This window comes from Magnolia sinica, chromosome 3, assembly GCF_029962835.1.
Source record: "Magnolia sinica isolate HGM2019 chromosome 3, MsV1, whole genome shotgun sequence".
Classification (NCBI taxonomy): Eukaryota; Viridiplantae; Streptophyta; class Magnoliopsida; order Magnoliales; family Magnoliaceae; genus Magnolia; species Magnolia sinica.
Genome location: NC_080575.1, coordinates 97,926,715 through 97,932,874, shown reverse-complemented (window position 1 = coordinate 97,932,874; position 6,160 = coordinate 97,926,715). Strand labels below are relative to the sequence as shown.

The 6,160-nt window shown below is 38.7% G+C and overlaps 1 long non-coding RNA gene across 1 annotated transcript; it reads right to left on the bottom strand.

Moving 5' to 3' along the window:
- Nucleotides 1-789: 789 nt before the first annotated feature.
- LOC131240359 (uncharacterized) lies at nt 790-3,187 on the bottom strand. The gene is made up of 3 exons (XR_009168719.1): nt 3,035-3,187; nt 1,036-1,156; nt 790-948 (listed from the first exon to the last, which is right to left on the bottom strand). It is a non-coding gene; the product is annotated as an uncharacterized LOC131240359 (long non-coding RNA).
- Nucleotides 3,188-6,160: the final 2,973 nt, after the last annotated feature.

Sequence of the window (6,160 nt, the reverse complement as noted above, 5' to 3'; positions counted from 1 at the left end):
TTATTTTTTTATTTTTTATTACAAATTTACACTGTCGCCGAAATTCTCGTGGTAAGGTATCTACAACGAATTTATCTCCAACAACCCATTTTATCGCAAAAATCGTCGAAATTTGGAAGAGAAACGAAATTAGTAAGTGGCGACACCGAAATTATCGGCGATATTATCTATTTCTCGCCGATAACTTAAACACTGCGTACACTTGATCTTCAATCTTGGCCTTAAACAACTTCCTCACACATGAAGAAGAAGAAGAAAAAGAAGAAGAAGAAGAGGAGGAAGAAGGGCCCACTTTGACCTATCAAGATGGTTGTACATGAAGAAGAAGAAGAGAGAGGATAGTAGCTCACGCCCCGACCTCCTTGTTTTATTATTAGGACTTCACTCATTAAAATAAAAATTAGAAGTATGTCCTTCCACACTATGTTATTGTATTATGTCAGCCCATCATACTAAACCTTAACTCAACACATGTTTAAGCCCAAAAAACAAAGGAAACCACATGAAAACCCAAGTTGGCCCACTGGACCACACATCTTATCAGTATGGGCCATCAACAATGAGGATGATATTCTAAAATTACAGCAAGTCTATGATAATTCCTTCTGTATCTGCCCATAACTATCTGTTGGATGGCAATCTAAGGTGAGTAACAATTGCATTACAGCCTGACAGTTCCAGCTGCTAAAGCTTGCACTCTTCAAATGAGAAATACTCACAACACAGATGCATGCTTGGAGGAAACCTATGCTTCAAAAGGAATCGAGTTGATTTTAAAAGGCTCCAAGTGGCCCCTTAAACAAAAGATTGTCGTAGTATTGCAAGAAAATTGGGATAAGGTGAGGTGAACAAAGGGAAAATACTAACCCGATCCAGCTCCATTTGGGCAATCTTGCTGTCATGTAAACCTCTCAGAACATTCTTACATGCATCAACAACTTTATAGACCTGTATGATAAAGGAAAGAATTAGAGGGAAACAGACTAGAGAATACAAGAATTTAAGTCAGCACATGGATGTACATTGGATTGGTACCTTGCCAGGAGTTGAAGTTACTGAGACCACATACCACCCGAGTTTCAACCTATCAAACAGGCTTAGCTCAAAGGATACATCATATGTTAGTCCTAAAGAATCCCAGACTGTAGTGAAGAGCCTGTTTACAAGGGTATGAGAAACTTGCAACATAATCAGTTATACCCACCAACATCTTGTGATGATACAAAACTGCTAGTTGTTGCTGGCAAACATAAAATCCCAAACTCTAGAATTGTACATATAGTTATCTTATGATAGTCAAGTAACATATACAGAAAAGCAAAACAAGAATGAAGTTTTCCGCATGAGAGTGCCAGTAAATAATTCTGTACCAAGGCTTAACTGTACAAGCACGCAACTTGCTCATGGGTACCGTCCAATCATCCTCTGATCGACTGTTTACAGTTGTATCACAATTCACAAGGGTTGCTTATAATCTTTTGAGAGCAACACTTAGCAATGGATAGTGCCGTCATACATACAATGAATGTTCCCGTATTTCATGACCAAAAGTGTTTCACTAGCAGAAAGCTCATGCACTTTCCTTTAATCAGGCAGAGCCTGAAATAGACTTGTTGACTGAGTTCACAATTGAGTCCCAAATGTTCTGCAACATAGCCCTTTGGAGGCCTGGTTTATCTTTTCTAACTTTCTATCATGTCTGTCCTGATTCATCTCAGTAGCTAGTACTACATATCATCATCCACAACGGCATCACCTCATGGATATGTATGTAGTATGTACAAACATTATCAGACCTTGTCGATTGTCTCTTTATCCTTATTTCAATCCACAATTCCACATAAATACTGATTTAATTGTTTACTGGTTACTTCCCATCTCTTGTTTGGTTTCCTGATGAAAAGATATCAAACTCCTATTATCAACTCTATTGCTAAAGCTAAGAATTATAAAATGCCCGCCACATGCATTTTGATATTTTTTCCCCCTCATGTTCTGTTTTTCTAGGCAGCTCAATTGATCCCACCCTACTGTCCTGTGATAAGTTGAGCATGACCTGGATTTCTCTTAATCCAGTTCACCACAGGAGGGCAGGGAACTTCCAAGTTGATTGGCCTTTTATTCATGAGAATTACTAATTCATATTGTATCCTCAGTTATCCAACATCTCAATACGATAACATCTCAATACAAGGACTTGTTCCTGAAGGGTATGAAAAGGGAAAATGATGACCCTGTTACAAAAACACAACCATTTAAAATAAAACACAAATATGGATATCTGAGTAAGGGATAATGCACGGTACAAAAACATCCTGCTAGAAAACCATGTTGGTGATTTTTATTTTATTTTTTCCTTGCTTGAGAAAGACATGTTGGGTGAGAGTGCAGCTTCAACATCATCATCCTTCCTCGGGTGAGAGAAACATGTTGGTGTGGAAAAATGAATCGTCAAGTCAATTCTCAGTTTGGTCCTTCTATAGGCTGATTCAAAGGTCTTTCTCTAGGGAGCATCATCGTCACACTCCCAAGTTTGGCATTATGACACCCGTGTCAGCCTTTGCTTGGTTAGCGGGTAGGAAAATGGTGCTCACTATAGATTATCTTCAAAATAAGAAGATGGTAATCCCCAATATTTGTGTGATGTGCATGCAAAATGTGGAGCCGATTGACCATCTTTATTTTAATGGTCCTTGCACAAGCAGCTAAAACTTCGACTTAAATGACACCCACGCAAGCTGCTAATGATTGCTATACTACAGTGTTTACTCATATGTTTTATGTATGCCAGTTAATGGCATGAATAACAGTAAAAAAAATCAATCTTTAATTTAATCATCCTTGCACAAACTGCTCAAAACTCCAACTTAAATGACACCCACACTGGCTGCCAATGATTGCTATACTACACAGTGTTTACTCATTTGACTATGACAAAAAAATATATGGAAGGAAGGATGATTTGAAAAGATCTTCAACTTCATGTTGTATGGCATGAATAGCTAATAATTCTAAAAGCTAAAGGTGGATTTACCTTGAATTTTTTATCTCAGCCAACAGCCCCAATGTGATTCTGAAGAATAGTGGATGATCTCGAATATTTCTTTGATGTCTTTTCGCTACATCTTCTGTTTCCAAGGAAAGTAATTCTGCAGAATTAGATTGTTCATCTGCAGAGAATCATACATTTTCTTAAAAAACGGGGAATGTCTCATTACAAAGTGTTTCAACTAAACATATTACTGGGTTTAGAACTCAAACCCAAATGCATCTAATGTCAAGTCTCCCAGACATAACTTGATGCTCTTGATTAAAGAAAAAAGAAAAGGAGAAATCTTCAGAAAGAAGAGAAGGGCATTGGACATTATAAGTCTCTCTCATTGAATACCACGATCATTTCTAAAGGTACAAATGTATTTGAGGAACATTCCAATGAAGAGATGAAGGCTGTTGGTATGAAACCCTAAATGAATTATTAGGAAAATAAAGTCTTCATTAAAAAAAAAGTTCAGATAGAAATACAACAAACCAAAATATTGCATTGAACCACAAAGATGATGAGATAAAACATAAACATAATTATCCACACATGCAGTATAATTTGCATGAGCAGCAAAATACTTGTCTCAAGGGTGATTTTGTTTTCTTAGTTAGTAGGAAGGAGTAGGGTTCTCCCTATGGATAACTCACACAAAAGGCACATGGTCATTTTGAAGGTGTGCATCATGTGTATGCGGAATGTGGAGTCCATTGAACCGAACCCCAATCTTCTAAGCATATATTGGAGAAGTTCCAATCAACAATGTCATAGGCTTTTCCAGGTCTAGCTTGCAAATGATTCCTGATTCCTTGCTTATACCTACCATGTGCTCATGAGCAATGAGAGCCCCATCCAAGATTTGTCTACCAAAGATGAGCCTCTTGAGTTTCTGAAATGATAACCCCCTGGCACTTTCCGATGCTTGAACACAAGAAGCTTTTGCCAGAATTTTGTAAGGGCCACCAATTAGGCTAATGGGGTGGAAATCCTTGAAGCTTTCAGCACCTTCTCTTCGGAATTAGAGCAATAAATGAGGCATCAATATTCTTCGATAATCTTCCCCTATCGTGGAATTCTGAGATGAAAGCCATGGCATCCCTTTCAACAACTTCCTAGAAAACTTGGATGAAGGCAATAGGGAACCCATCTAACTGTAGAGCTTTATCCTTTGCAAGATTCTGGATGGCTTCTAGATCTCTTCCTCATCAAAATCCTGCTCCAGCCAAGCTGCCTTATTCTATCTAATCTGATTGAAAGAAGATTATTGAGCTGTGGCCACCCTCATCCTCAACGATCGCATCACAAATCTCTTCCTTTTCTACCCTCTCAAAATTTACTACTAAACTATAAATATGTTTAACGCTTCTTCTTGCATTAGTATACCATGGAAGAACTTGGTGTTCCTACTTCCTATAGTCTTCTTTCAGTCATACCACTCCAGATGTTTGTATCCATTTTATCTCTTCTTGCAGAAGAGTCATTTCTTACTCAACCTTCAAGATGTGTCTTTCCAATTCTTCTTCCTCTTTAAGAGGACCCTCTTCCTCCTTGCTATCCATGCATTGAATAGCTTCAAGCATTCTAACTTTCTCCTCCTATACCAACCATCTCTTGGATTTTGCCCGGTTCTTGATCTAACCTTTTAAGAGCTTCAGCTTTGACATAATTTGTGGCCTGCCCAACCCACAAGATGAAGGCTCTCCCACCATTCTCTCAATTTTGTTCAAACTTCCTCATCGTCAAGCAGGCTAGTTCAAATGTCAAGGTTTGGAGCCCCAAGATTCCTCACAAGATTCCAAAATACGATAGGGCTGTGATTAGAAAATGCACGGGCCACACCACATTGCACAATCCCTGGGAAGCATTCCTCCCGATCGGGAGGCACGAGAAAGTGATCAAGCCTTGGCATAGCCAGCCTCTCTTGAAGATTTGACCACGTGAACTTGGCACCAATGAGGGGGAAAAATAATAAATTGATGATCTTCTATCAAGGTAGATAACTCCCGCATGCTTCATATGGAATTGCCCCCATGATGTAGAATGGCCCCCATTAAGCTTTTCATGAGGTATCTGACAAGTACTCAAATCTCCTCCAAGACACCACAGAAGATACCATCTATCTCTGATGCTGCAAAGATTTTCCCATGGCTGCTACCTTCTACTAGGATCGTTCGGACCCATATATAATAGTTAAAACCCAGCTAGTTAGCCATCCCAAAAGACTTATACCTAAAACCTGGTAGAGCCAAATGGGCCCTTTGATAATTTTATTCTTTGAGCTTGAATATGGACGATCTGAATTGTTTATCCCCACTGGATCATCAATACAAGTCCAATTGAAACAAGTAATTATTCAAAAAAGAAAAAGAAATGTATTTCCTTTGTTCATTAGTTTCATCAGCTCATGTTAGAATGTAAGCATGGAAGCAGATCCAAAACACATGTGGGCAGGAATGGAATTGCCCACTAACCTTTTCGGGTTTACATTGATGTTTATACACCATCCAACCTATTCAGAAGTTGATTTCCACTAGGAGAGAGCATAAATTAAAGTGTCAGCTAAAACTTTTGTAGGCCCAAAAAGGTTTAAATGGTCATGTCCTAATTAACCATTGAGCTTTGACTCTAAGCAATCTTTGGCGTCAAAGTCCCTTCACACACACACACACAACATCCTCTAATGGCTTGAGCTTTTAGAATACGTGGTTATTTGACATGGTTCAAGAGCATAATATATTCTCCCACAATGTTAGGCCAAAAAAATAGGCTGACCTATGATTCACTCAGACCACAACATTAAAAACATATGGGATTGAATGCTTACTATTAGTTGTGTAGAGCCCACAGTGGTGTTTGCATGCCATCCAAACCATTCATCTAATATGCCTCATAGGGAAGAATGAAGTACCCAAAAATTACAATATTTGGAAACTTATGTGGGCCATAGCCTGTTAATTTAGAGGTTTAAGGTATAATTTTTTTGGGGTGGCCCAACTGAGTGCTGTAATCATCCTTATTTTCGGTATGAAGGCCAAACACCGAGTGGGATAACTGATGGATGGTATGGATTTCATGCAGGTTAGTAGTTTCTGCCAATTCAATGGACGTGGATTGCCTGGT